Source organism: Vipera berus (assembly GCF_964194415.1).
Source record: "Vipera berus genome assembly, chromosome: 7".
In the NCBI taxonomy this organism is placed as follows: Eukaryota; Metazoa; Chordata; class Lepidosauria; order Squamata; family Viperidae; genus Vipera; species Vipera berus.
Window position 1 is genome coordinate 64,707,547 of NC_138209.1, and position 14,938 is coordinate 64,722,484.

Consider the following 14,938-nt stretch of genomic DNA (forward strand, 5'->3'; position numbering starts at 1 on the left):
AAGTCTGAAAACAAAAGCAGATTCTTTGCAGCCTTTCAAACTAAGAATTCAAGGTAATGTTCAAAATGAAATGCTTAGCCAAGAGGTAAGTGGTTTGGACAACAGATTTGAGGCTTTTTTCCCCCAGCTTCTTATACAGGTATCTAGTATCAGTGGTGGGTGTGTATGCAGCACACTTCTTGTGCAGTATCTTGTACACCCTTTCTTCGCCCCTTATTTTCCTGGGCAGTAATTTGATTCCATGCCAACAACATTAAAAGGTGAGAGAGGTTTTTTGCACTGACTGATGGGAATAGTCTAGTAGCACTTACAGTTCTGACATTGCAGTTGTTCTCTTTTCTGTCAGCTGCTGGAATTTGTCATCTCCTTCTTCCTTCTCCTCCCTTCTGCATTGTTAGAGTAACCCTTTATACTCAACAGGTACTGAATCTGGCTTATTCACAAGGAGGCTGGGGTTCTCCTTATACCACACATCCAATAAAACTGTGACCATGAACTACATTTTGCTGAGGTTCCTTCTCTAATCTCAGTTACCTATTTTTTTTTCTCCACCACCCTCCATTCCTGTCCTGCTTTTTTCTATTTCCCAACGTAATTATACAAAGCCTAGATTTTTCTTTGTTCACACAGAATACACGATAGCAACGTAAACATGTTTACATAGGCAACATGAGAGCAGTGTTCCAATATTAGAGGGCCTTCCACAAAGAAGAGAGCATTGACCTATTTTTCAAAGCACCTGAAGGCAGGACAAGAAGCAATGGATGGAAACTAATTAAGGAGAGGAGCAACATAGAACTGAGGAGAAATTTCCTCACAGTGAGAATAAAAAAACAGTACAACAGCCTGCCTTCAGAAATTGTGAGTGCTCCAACAATGGAGGCTTTTAAGATGAATGTGGCAGCCACTTGTCTAGAATGGAGTTTCCTGCTTGAACAGCGGTTTGGACTAGAGGACCTGCAGTGTCCCTTCCAACTCTGTTATTCTGTTATTATGTTAACATGATGACTGGAGCTATCTACATATATTGAAAGAAAATTCCAGCTATTCCCAAAATTTATGCAACATTTTCTAAGATTAACTGTTAAAGACACTGAGCTTGTCAGCTGGAAAGATGACAGCCTGGGTTCAAAACCAAGTGCTGCATGACAGGGTGAGCTCTGGTTACCCACCCCAGTTTTTGCCCACCTAGCAGGTCAAAGGCATACAAACGCAACTAGATAGCCAGTTTTATTACACAAAATTTAAAGTTTATTCATTTTACTTCTCATTGGTTTGTTCTGGCATGCTTCTAATGATGTCAGAGTCACCTGGGTCAATTATAGCAAGTGTACATACTCTGTAGTACTTCCCACAAGCTGTTCCCAGTTCAATATTGTTGCCACTGTAGGGATGCACACCAGTTTGGGCCAACATAGCATAGTATTCAGTTTCTGATTTTTCTCAAAGCAGGACAGTTATTCGCTAGAATAACCAACTTGGCTTTGCCCTGCCGAATCATTTTCAGAGTTTGTTTATATCCAAGTACATATTTACCACTTTTCATAACCAGCTGAAGTCTAGAGTTTATGGACTCTAAAGACTTTTTTGTCTTCTTGGCGGCCACCCTCTTGCCGGCTCACGTCGGCCCTGCCATTGCCAGAGGAGCACCTCCAAGATGGCCTGGCAACAAGGAAAAGCACGCAACTAGATAAATAGGTACCACTTCAGTGGGAAGATAAGTGTTCTGTGCATCTCAGCATATAGTAATGCTGGCTACATGAACATGGAAATGTCTTTGGACAATGCTGGCTCCCTTGGCTAAGAAATGGAGATGAACACCACCATCTAGAGGTGGACACGATTGGAAAGGAGGAACCTTCACCTTTCTTTAAGATTCATCCTATTTGTTGGATTCACAAATTCACATTGTAGGGATATATTTTTAAACTTGAACAAAGAGTTTTGGATGCAGATATTTAGAACTCTTTTTTGTGATCTAATGCTGTCCTACCTCATGTCTTACATCACTGAAAATATGTTTCTATTCCTATTATATTAATTTGCTCCAGTGAACATATGGAGGAAGATAGAATCAAAACACGAAAAGGCAAAACAATCAGCAAAATAACAATGAGTCAAATCTATAGGCAGATGATAATGAGTCATGTAAAACAATGAAAACATGAAATTAAATATATCTTATACAGGAAATGATTAAAACATAATAAATAAGGCTGTCGCAATGTAAACATAAAATGAATTGTGTCAGTTGTGTTAGTTAATCAATCAAAGCTTAATAAATGGCAAATAAGAATGTTAACTCTGTCCAGTTCTCCAATTATCATTAATTTAATGATTCTAAATATTCTAAAAAAAATCAACATTTGCTATTCAAATTGAAGGTTGAAAATTCTCAGATGATTTTCAACTCATGTATAATGTTCCCAAAATATCTAAAAAATCTTCTAGCAAGATTTTGATGAAGAATTGCCTGTAAGAAAGTCAAAATAGGAAGTAAACTGCAGACTAAAAAGAAATGTGGTTCTTTTAAGGAGCGTCATTGCGTGTTCTTCCTTCTAAGTAGGATACCTTAGCTTCAAATGTTATAAGAATACAACAAGATGGCTCCTCAGGCATCTTAATTTAAGACCTTTAACACCATTCATCTCCTTTCACTATGACCTGCATATGCATACTGTATGTGTGTGGGGATGTATATGTATGCAAATAAACTTCTTAAAACAGCAATGTTTCAAGTAATGTATGATTGGTTGCTGCTTATTAATTAGATAAATTATTTTTCTCTTGAATAAAAGTTATTTTATATGAGGATTACTCAAATCAAATCTTAATGTTCTGTTTTGATTTACACTCTCCAAAATTATTAATTTCAATTAAAGGTAAAGGTAAAGGTTCCCCCGCACATGCGTGCTAGTCGTTTCCAACTCTAGGGGCTGGTGCTCATCTCTGTTTCAAAGCTGAAGAGCCAGCACTTGTCCGAGGACGTCTCCCTGGTCATGTGGCCGGCATGACTAAATGCCAAAGGTGCACAGAACACTGTTACCTTCCCACCGGAGTGGTCCCTATTTTTCTACTTGCATTTTTTATGTGCTTTCGAACTGCTAGGTTGGCAGAAGCTGGGACGAGTAACAGGCGCTCACTCTGTTATGCGGCACTCGGGATTCGACCTGCCAAACTGCCGATCTTCTGATCGACAAGCTCAGCGTCCTAACCTACTGAGCCACCACGTCCCTTTCAATTTATTTATTTATTTTTATTTTATTTTTTTATTTTATTGAATTTATATACCGTCCTTTCCTGAAGGACTCAGGGCAGTTTACAGGGTACTTAAAACATCGATACAAAAATTAAAAACGATTAAAAAGATTAAATTTAATCCCTGAAAAAATATAAAAAACCCCAATTAAAAACTCTCAGCCTGGGCCGGAGAGCTCAAAGAGCCAGGTCTTCAGGTCCCGGCGAAATGAACAAAGGTCGGGGGCAGTCCTAAGCTCTGTGGGCAGCTGGTTCCAAAGGGCAGGTGCACCCACAGAGAAGGCCCTCCCCCTGGGTGTTATCCACCGGCAATCTTTTACCGGCGGCACCCTGAGAAGGCCCTCCCTGTGGAAGCGCACTGGACAAAGGGAACTTGATGCCAGCAGCAGGTGTTCCCTCAGATATCCCGGACCCAAACCATTTAGGGCTTTATAGGTCATCACCAGCACCTTGAATCTCACCCGGAGGGCAACCGGAAGCCAATGCAGCTCGCGGAGTAGAGGTGTTACATGGGAGTGTCGGGAAGCCCCCATCACAACTCACGCAGCCGCATTCTGCACCAGTTGAAGCTTCCGAGTGGTCCTCAAGGGCAGCCCCATGTAGAGAGCATTGCAGTAGTCTAGACGGGAGGTCACAAGCGCATGAGTGACTGTGCGTAGGGCATCTCGGTCCAGGTAGGGTCGCAACTGGCGCACCAGGCGAACCTGGGCAAAAGCCCCCCTGGTCACGGCTCCTATGTGATCTTCAAAACTGAGCCGTGAATCCAGGAGGACACCCAAGTTGTGAGCCCTATCAACGGGGAGTAACACCTCACCCCCCATCGTTAGAGATGGAATAGTCTGGTTGACCCGAGATGCCGGGATGCACAGCCACTCAGTCTTGGCGGGATTGAGACGAAGCCTGTTTCTCCCCATTGAATTCTGCTGGATTTTGACTAACATATAAAATCATGTGTGCTAATCTAGTCTACTTATTTCTCTTCCTTTGTTTTAATTTATTTAAATCTTTTTCTAATTTTTGGAAACATCAGACAGAAAAAAATCTGAATGAAATTGGATTATTATATTCCTTCTACAAAAAAAATGTTCCAACGACATATTCACTTCTCTTCCATCTGTACCAGTTTGTTGGGAACTATCCAAAAGACCTCATTAAGAAGGATTAGGTTTCATACCAATGTTTATTTTTCCATTGATTGCATCTATTCTGCATTAATATAAACCTCAGAACAATAAATATAATGAGTGCATCCACTAGTAATAATTAAAAAACTGACCTGAGACCTTTTTCTAGTTGCTAATGAAAGAAGGAATCATTACAAAAAAAATATTCTGTTTTTCCTGGAAAGGGTAATATAAGTTCAAATAAGCCCATATGTTTTATACTAACTTTCTATGGCAACTGTCCTGATATGAGCATTCATACTGATAAAATGGGATGAAGCTTTATTTTGTCTTTAATGTCATACTTTTAAAGTGCAAATGAAAGACTGGGCACCTGTATCTGATTTAGTTTCACAAAGAAAATAAAAATGCCCCCAAATACCTTTTAATCTCATTTATCAAAACAAGGTTTTCAGATATTTGTAAAAAAATATTATAAATTTAAATAGTTCCATGGAGTTCTAAAATATCCTGCAAGATAGGCTATTTTAGATGTAGTGCTATAAAATAATAACGAGCTAAGGATATTATTCCTAAAGGAATGTTATCACCTTTCATTATGGTTAGATTGATTAGCATCCTACTTTAAGTAAAAATTATGTAACTAAAAGTTATACTTTTAAGTGACATATCCCACACAGTTTTCTGGTCCTTAGAAGTTTTATCATACAGACTGGTGATTTAACCATTTTTACAAAATATTATGAAAGTAAAAATGTTCTTACTTTCCTTCCCCCCCCCCATTTTAGTCTCCTCTAGGTGAGATGGGCACCACATAAATCTAATCAATGAAAACAAAATTAATTGATTTATACAGCTGTCAATCTCTCATATGTGACACTCGGCAATTTACAATAAAGATGAATTAAGGACGTAATAGATAAACATAGCAGCCGAGTACAGTGAAGCAAGCAGTAGCATCATCAGGAAATGAGATCTCCTGACACAGTCAGCACCCCAAGCTTAAGCACAAAACCAAGTTTTCAAGTCCTTGCAAAAGGCCAACAACCTCTTTGATCCAAGAGGGTATAGTTTTCCAAAGAGTGGGCAGAATAACAGAAAATGTTCTCTTTCTGGGCCTCACCAGCTGACACTTGGAGCATGTCCTTCCCATCAGATTGGGTAGGACAAATTAAAACAAGAAACGGTCTCTTAAATAAGAATCTTCATGTGTCATTTATTAATATACAACACTTATTTGTTTTCTTTAAAATTGTAGATAATATTGTCTTTTTTTTATTTTGTATTAGGTAACATGGCGGTTAGCTTCTCCAGGTGTCAAAAGAGATTGCTATGGGTCATTCAGCTATAGCAAAAATGGTTAGCAATGCAATCTTTTAACTGTGACTCTGAAGAAGGTCCCAGTGAGTTTAATAATGTTTACTCTCAGGTAATTGGTGCAGGATTTCAGGCAAAATGAAGCAAATACAACCAAACATCTAATCCATTTTTTATGCTACATTTTGCCTTACAAATCAGCATATAAATAGTGCATTTAGGCCGTAGGTTAATATTTGTATTTAAAGATAAAGGTTCCCCCGCACGTGCGTGCTAGTTATTTCCGACTCTAGGGGCCGGTGCTCATCTCCGTTTCAAAGCCAAAGAGCCAGCGCTTGTCCGAGGACGACTCCGTGGTCATGTGGCCGGCATGACTAAATGCCAAAGGCGCACAGAACGCTGTTACCTTCCCACCGTAGTGGTCCCTATTTTTCTACTTGCATTTTTACGTGCTTTCGAACTGCTAGGTTGGCAGAAGCTGGGACGAGTAACAGGTGCTCACTCTGTTACGTGGCACTCGGGATTCGACCCGCCAAACTGCCAATCTTCTGATCAACAAGCTCAGCGTCCTGAGCCACTGCATCCCTTAATATCTGTATTTATCAGGCAGCAAAAAAAGAATGTTGAATTCCTTAGGTGCTACGTCTAAGGATACATACATAACAAATAGCCACCTGTTGATTATGATAGCACTAGCAATAACACTTAGACTTATGGTGCTTTACAGCCCTCTCTATGAGGTATACAGACTCAGCATATTGCCCCCAACAATCTGACTCCTCACTTTACTGACCTCAGAAGGATGGAAGGCTGAGCCAAACTTGAGCCAGTGAGACTAGAACTGCTGGCAATCAGCAGAATTAGTCTGAAGAATTAACCTGCAATGCTGCATTCTAACCATTAGGCCACCACGGCTCTTACCATGATTTTCTTCCAAATTCCATATTGTTCAACTTTCATATTTAATAACTCTCACTACTTTCTTTCCCTTCCTTTTCAAAGTGGTTAAATCAAAGAAATCAGATGACGTACGATACAAAGTGTAATCCAGAGCAACTTTTTTCTTAAGAAAGAGGCTGACACAATAGACTGTTTTGCCTATGACTGACATATCAATCCTCTTTGCTACATAATGCAATATTGAAAGAAAGAATATGCAGGCATAATTAATTGGTAAAATTCCAGTGGTTACACAATAACTATTTGTTGCTGTAAGCTCAAAGTTCAGTCCTATGAACTGCACTTCATTTCATCTGATGTCAGATAGCAGTTAAACAGTGCCATCTTTTGCCAGTAATAAGAGTATTATCTTACATACAATTTTTCAAAAAGATTAATTGAAATGACTACAGGCTTTGGAAAGGGGGGACAAATATTCTTCCCCACAACTCTGCTAGAACTTCAATAACATGAGCACGATTTCATAAATATTTACATGAAATTAATTAAATATAATAGATATTCATTTCATCCGTTGTTTCCCATAGTGGAACACAATGTTTCCTTAAGAAACAGCTATTTTAAAGTTCATTTAAGCTCATCTTCTTTTTTAAAAAAATAAGGAAATGTGGTTAACATTAAGATTAAGTCTTCAAGCTGACACACTCTTAAAGATTAAGCTTATTCAACCAGGTATTCAGCCACAATCTTTATAATGAAAACTAAAGTTTGAACAGACTGCAAGGCATACAACATTTTCATTATTTTTATTCTCATCTTTTCCCAAGGTAATTTTCTCCAACAAAGTGATGTACAAATACTTTATCTCCAGTCTTTATCATCTAGTGTGAAAACATCCTGGTTATGAAGGAAGAGAATCATAATCCAACAAATTTGTGAGGCATTCAAATTGTGAAGCTTCCATATTAACACATTTTCATCCCCTCTAAAATGAACTCCAATGCATGATAATTGTGTTCTACCTGTAACAGAAATGCAAACATACTGCAAATTTAATCCTTTAATATCCTACGTAGCTCAGACAAAAATATTCGTGGAATGGAATATATCAATCCTTTTTTTAACAGTTGTACTTCTTTTCCTGCATAACTGACTCGACCTGTTTGTCCAGGATGTAATATCCTCTTTAAAAAATGTTAAGTAAACTGCTCTAGTCAACTTCATGCATACCAAGTAAGTGTTTGCATTTTGTTTAGGTAACAATACATGGAGCTGCCATTCACAAAACTTGAAGTAGCTTTCATCTTGCTGGCTTTTGTGATTTTTACCTTGTTTATCCTGGCTTCTCTTTACAGTGAACCTGACACAAAGGATGCAGGTAAATAATACAGATCCTTTTACATTTGGTGGTACATAGTACTATGCATTTTTCATCAAACTACCATATCAATATGTTCTGTACTACTGCCAGGGCTTTTTTTCTCATAGAACGTTCAGAACAGAATTCCGGCACCTTTTTCTTTTACAAAAAAAGCACTGACTACTGCAAATGTTGTTTAGCCCTCTTATTGCCATATGTACTGATGCAGCTTCATAGTATCTACGATATGAGTAGTTTTTAGCTTTTCACTAGACTGCAGTGAGATTAATTTGTTATTGCATATTGGTTTTCAGTTAAGTCCACAATACCAAAATGTTGTACTAAACGGTGGTGCAATGAAAGAGCACGATGATGTGAATGGAAATTAAAAATATAGACATTAGCTTTCTTAAAATAATTTACTTGCCTTTGCTTCCTGTTTTTTTTTTTTGCAGTAAATTATCCTCAAACAATCCTTTACGATAATTCTTTATAATCATCCCACTCATATCTGTCTATGGTCATTTCAGGTTGGCAATCTGGGTCAGTCATTAAGGAGAACAAGATCACCTTTTCAGATATTAGATGCTGTAGGAGACATACTTAATAGTTAACTACTAATAATAGTTAGCCTTATTCCATTTGATCCGAGTTAAACTCTTCTGTGGTTCCAGGTATAGTGGTTGATATTGTTCTATTGATACTATTAAAACAACACTTCAGAACTGTTTCGGATAGCCCTGATTGTATGGATACGTGTTCCCCAGGAAAGAGGGTGGCAGATATAAGATCTGATTCTCAGTGGATCAATAAGGTTTTGTATCTCCCAACAGTTTAAAAGCACATTTTTTTAAAAAATGCCAAGATTGAGGGGTCTTTTTCAAACTTGCTGCTTGTTTAACCTTGATATTCCCTCCTTTTAAATTAGGGATTTAAATAAATTACTTTGATCAAGATCCTTGCAGCTCTATTAATCATACTGCGAGTTCTGCAAATCTTCATGTTTACCCACAGAGGTGGAGTTCCTATAAGTAGCTGGGGGGGAGGGGAAGAAAGACACAGTCATTTATGGTTCAGTGTTAGGGTAACTCATCCATACTATATCTTATCATGTGTAACAGCCCACTTATCATGTGCTTGTTTGTTTACTGAACATATTAATTCTGCCTCGTTAACCAGGGTTTAGCATGTTGTGTGAATGCTGCTTGCAAATAGCCATGTAGTCCGCTAAGTAATTGATTTCATTTCATTCATTAGCTGGCATAAAATGTTGATTAGTGGACTTTGGAAATCAATTAAAACAACAGTTATGTTAAGTCATGGGCTCTTGGGAGCAGGAATGATGACATGAGGCTGAGTACAGGATAACTCATACTTTTATTCTTAGTGGAACTGTACTGGAACTTGGGCTGCAACCAGCCACAATATATAGTCTAGCCCCTAGGCGGCAGCCAATAGGTTTGAACCCACTCTTGCCGCCTGGGGCTAACCAATTGCAGGACCGGAGACAGCTTGTCTCAGTTGCTGGAGAGCCCTTAGCTGCTCCAGCAACGCACGTGGTGTAACACCACAAGCCCAATACATAACAAGTTCAGTTTCTATAAATCCATAATTTACATGGTTCTTCAATGAATATCTCCATGAATGTTCAATAAAGTTTAATTATATATTGAATTGGTCATTGCATTCCATTACCACTCGCTCTGTAATGTACCAATTTTTCTCTTGTTTTGATCTTCCTATAAATGAAGAGGTAAAACAAAGCAAAGCACATTTTTATACTAATAGCCAGCAGTAGCCTGGGCCTAACAAAAAAAAATCCAGACAATAATTGTAGGGATACTTTGAGATAATAGATTCTTGGTTGCAGTCTTACAGTCATGAGGAGTTTTGCAGGCCAGAACTGATAGCTTTATAATACCGTATTTTCCGGCGTATAAGATGACTTTTTAACCCATGAAAATATCTCAAAAGTTGGGGGGTCGTCTTATACGCCCAGTCGTCTTATACGCCGGAAAATAGTACATAAATCAATCGAGCGCCCCTGTTCTTGCAAAGCAACTTCAAGCCTCCTTAGTCCAGTCCCCCCTCCAACGTGACTCTCCCTTCCCACCCCCAAGAGCCTCTCAGCCCCTTCCCCTCCCCCTTGCAAACGCCAGACCCCGGGAGCTCTTGCGTCTATTCCAAAGGGTGGGTGGAAGGAAAAGCCTCTTTTGGCTCCGGCTTGGCTGCAAGTCAGTGAGCCCGGGAAGGCACACCCTCCCCTCTCACTGTGGAGGAAGCAGGGCAGGCTGGCATCTGGCGGGAGCCGGCAGGGCAGTCCTGCGCACGTGCGCGCTCCCCGGCTCCTAAGGAGTCCTTGGGGAGCCTTGGCCTGGATTCATGCAAGGACTACTCAGGCATGCCATGCTTGCTTTAGAGCTTGGCCAACCGAGTGCATGCCTTGGCTTAATGGGCCACTGGAACTCCATGCTCTGGCTCATCCAAGCCTTCAGGACTTCTAACATGAGAAGGTTCAAACCTAAAGCAAGACGAGGCCTGCTAGAATGTGCATGTCCCTCTCTTGAGCTATCCTACATTAAATTGTCCTGTGGCAAGTTGGCCACAGCAGATCAGCTGGAGTGAGTAGTCCTAGACCAGGAGTAGGCAACCTTGTCTCTTTTATGACTCGTGGACCAAGTCCCAGAATTCCTGAGCCAGCATGGCTCAGCTTGGAAACCTCTCCCTTTCCCCTCTGCATGGCTGGCTCAGGAATTCTGGGAGTTGAAGTCCACAAGTCATAAAAGAGCCAAGGTTGCCTACCCCTGTCCTAGACCCAAATAGGAGAAGAAGGAAGTGTTAAGTTTGCATACTGCCTTGAATTATTTGTAAAAAAAAGAAAGGTGGGATCTAAATAAATATCTAATAAATAAAATAAACAAATAGCAATAGAACAAGCTGTTTTCAGTATCATCTCTTAAGCATGCCTAGCAACTAGATACCCATTTTTTTATTTAAAAAGTTTTACAATACATTTTGACTTTAATCCCCCCCTCCCCCACCCCCACCCAACCCTCCCTATCCCTTCCCCCCATTCCCTCCTCCCCCCCCCCGACTTCCCAGAGCTAAATACAGGGTATAAAATCAAAAAACAAACATAAGCACCCCTATGTTATCAGCAATAAACTATTAATTCTATCTCCCTCTAGCTCATGTAAAATGAATACAAACAATATTAAAATTACAAATAAAGTAAAAAAGAAAAAGAGAAAAACAGAAAAAGAGCTTTACTCAGAATAGATTTTCTTAATCCCAGTCCTTATTCATATTAATTTCAAAAAGAAAGAAAGAAAAAAAAACTTTACATTCTCCAACCTTTCTCTAATTTCTAAACAAATTCTCAGTTACGCGCCAAAAGCGCCTATCTATTAACCTTAATAATCTCCAACCAAACTAAACCATAATCAAAAATAATTCTTGCATGTATCACGCCAAATGTCTCGCAGTTCCAAGTCATCCTTGAGTTCAAATAAAAAGAGTAAAAAAAAAGGTTTAAGCAGTCTGTAAGACAACTTGTTGTTAATTAGGAGCTTGCATACCCATTCTTAATTCAACACATACTTTTAGTCCATAACCCTAATATACTTTTCTAACAAGCAAATAACATCCATCTTAAATTGTGTTAAATAGTAAAAAAAACCTTTCTTTCTCCTCTATGATAAATTTAATCCATTAACATTCTAATTTAAAAATTTAATCAGCAATCTTAACGCCCCAAAGCTTTTGGAGCACGTCTGTCATGACCCCCAAAACTTCTTTGGACCGCGCCCCTCCCACAGCTTCACTGTAAGTACACTTTGGAGATTCCATAACTATCTGCTGGTCTTGCTCTTGCTCTCGTCTCGCTCTTCTTAGGGCGGCACGCGTCATCCTCTGGCCTCCTGCAACATCCGATGAAACTGTATCTTGATCCCCTCCAACACCATTGTCCTCTATCTGTCTGTCTGCAACATCTTGAAGCTTTCCCTCGCCATATCCCTTTACAGCTTCCAAAAATGATAGGGGGGTTGCTTTTAACACATTGCTATAAAAATCACGTGCCTGGGCCACAGTAACCAGACGATGTCTTTTACCTTCATGCGTCACCACCAGTCCAACTGGAATCTCCCATCTAAACTTAATATCACATTTCTTAAGTTCCTGTACTAGAAATGCAAAATCTTTCCTTCTCCTTAAAATCTTCGGAGGAATCTCTTTTAAAACCAAGACTTCTTGCTCAGCCACTACCAGTTTAGTATCATAAGCAGCTTGAATGACTTCATCTCTAATTACTCTCTTTGTAAAATAGACCACCACATCTCTGGGTAACTTCCTTTGTCTTGCAATCCATGAATTTACACGAAAAATTTTGTCCATATTTCCCTCAATTTCAGATGCTGGCTGGCCCAATACCCCTTCCAGAGCCTCAGAAATCAGCTGCTTTAAATCTTCTTTACAGTTCTCCTTTAAACCCCTGATTCTAATAGCATACTGCATCTGATGATACTGAGCAAGGCTCAATTCTCCGTCCATTTTATCCCTTATATTTTCATTTTCTAATACCTTTGCTTCTAATATAGAATTCTTTTGACTGAGATCCTTCACTTTTACATCCAGCTGTTGCACACATTCAGCTACAGATTCAATCATAGACAACATGTCCACCCTCATTGCTCTAAACTTCTCTTCCATCTTCTCCAATTTCTCCATTTTCTCCTCCATTTTCTCCTCCAACTTTTTCAACTTTTCATCCATCATGTCAGACATCAATTGTGAATGCTTTCCAAGAGCATCTTGTAAATCCTTAAGCGTCAATGCCGGAGGAGGTGCAGGAGGAAGCAAAGCTTGCAATGAGGTCTGTTGCACCAGGGAAGACCCCGCACTCCGAAGAGCTTTAGAAGTTTTAGCCGCCATCTTCCCCCACTTTCACTTATTGCGCACTTTCACTTTAAAGCTATAAAATCCATTGAGCTAGAGAGTAAAGATAAGAGTCCACATCACCTTGACCTCCTGTACCGCTCTGCCTGCATCTTGATAATCAAAAGTATTTCCTTTTGGCAGGGGTGGTTGCTAACGCCTGGCTCTGCTCCATAAATCCCGGAGCAGGGGCGCTGCGTAGCTCGGAGCAACCCAGGCTTCGGGGGGGCTCAATCCTTCAGCCGCCCAAACTCTCAGCTCAGGCGGCCCCGGAGAGCTCAACCCCTACCTGGGGCCTCACCCCCTCCTCTTCTCCCGAGGAGGGGGCTTCAAATCCATCTAAACAGCTGATCGACGCTGTTTACGATGGAAAAACACAGCTGCGAAGCGGACAGCCCGAAGGCGGCTGTCTTCGGCGCCGCGTCGCCACCGGAAGTCCTAGATACCCATTTTTTTGTACTACAAGTTACTGGATTGAATGGACCAGGTGAAATTTTCTGCTGATGAAGAAGCAGATATAAAGGAAGGCAGAGATATAATCAATATATCATCTTATGATGTTTGACAGAAAAATACATACTTTATATGGACAATGCTACCCTGTCGCCTTTATAGTCTTAAAATCATCCTTTGATTCTGTTCCAAAGACAGATTCTGGAGGAAGCTATCCCTTAACACCTATTGATCAGAGGTTCCGTTCCTAGTTCAGATGCTGGAAGATAGTAATCTGGGAATACTATCTCTCAGATTCAGTGTAATAAAATTGGTCATCTTATTGCTCACATTTTGATCTAAGAGTGAAATAGGATTGTGTTGTAACTTCCATGTGGTTTTATACAGTGGTGGGATTGAAATATGTGAACAACTTGTTCTCTGTGTGGATGCCACTTCTGGAAGTCCATTCTGGGCCTGGGCAACAAAATATTAGCTACTGGTTCTGCCAAAGTGGTGCGAACTGGCTGAATCCCACCACTGGTTTTATATCTAGGCAAATTCAATGGTGGCCGACATAACTGAAAAGGAATTCCACCTTTTCAAACCTAGTGACAGGCATTTGCAATACAGCTGTATACTGATGATAAAGCAAATATTTCTCTCACATAGCTGGGCCTCAGGAGAACTTTCTGAACCTTCGCAGAATTCTGTAAGGAGGAAAGTCTTCAGTCAATCACTCTAAGATCAAAATTATTATTTTCTTGGAAAGACCAAGATCAAACACCCGTGTCAAACTGGAAATAATAAAAGTGAATGAGTACTAAATACCTTGCAATTTTTCAAGTCTCTAGAGCTTGGCAAGAATACATTACAGTGAATTCTGCCAAAATCAACAATCGTGCCAAGGCAATTTGGGCCTTTTTTTTTTTACTCCCAAGAGTGCTACCATTAAGTTTTTTAAAATCGATAAATCAGATCCCAAATGGTGTGTATTGCACAAGTATGCAATTATAATGATTTAAAACCTTGTTCAGTGTAGATTTTTGCAAGTACCTTAGCATATCTCATGCTGTGTTTTCAATGCAATAATCCACATGGAAGCTGGTATGATCACACTGGAGGCAAGAATTCACATTTTCTAACTCCTTTACTGGCTTAAAGTCCTTTTTTTACTGGCTTATTGGCCTCACTAGGTCTCCTCGATGACTTTTTATCAAGGTGGAAAGAGAAAATCTCAGCTGACCTGTGTTAGTGTGGTCTTTCCACTTACTCTTTGCTGTCTCTAAATTTAAGGTCAAAGAATTTGTGATTAAAACCATGATAATGTTGGGTGCTAAATCATTCTGGAGCATCAGATGGGCAAGAGGACCATCTCCAGAAATAATAGGAAAAAAGTGATGGTGGCAATTTGGGTGGCAAAAGCAGCATGACTTTGCACGCAAGGTTAGATATGTTATCCCACATAATAGGAACTCAATTTAAAGAGTACTCTGGTAATAAGATATTTATGTGGAGCAAGATAAGTGGTGTTGCCTTATCCAGAATCTAAAAGAGAGTACAATTTCAAGTCTGTTGGATCAGAGTATTCAAATGCAAATCATAGAGCCTT

At 39.7% G+C, this 14,938-nt stretch overlaps 1 pseudogene across 1 annotated transcript; it reads right to left on the minus strand.

Annotated features, from left to right (window-relative positions):
* Positions 1–1,168: 1,168 nt before the first annotated feature.
* LOC308670795 (large ribosomal subunit protein eL30-like) lies at positions 1,169–2,619 on the minus strand (annotated as a pseudogene). Its single transcript has 2 exons — positions 2,572–2,619; positions 1,169–1,609 (listed from the first exon to the last, which is right to left on the minus strand). The product of its transcript is annotated as a large ribosomal subunit protein eL30-like (transcript).
* Between the last annotated feature and the right edge of the window lie 12,319 nt (positions 2,620–14,938).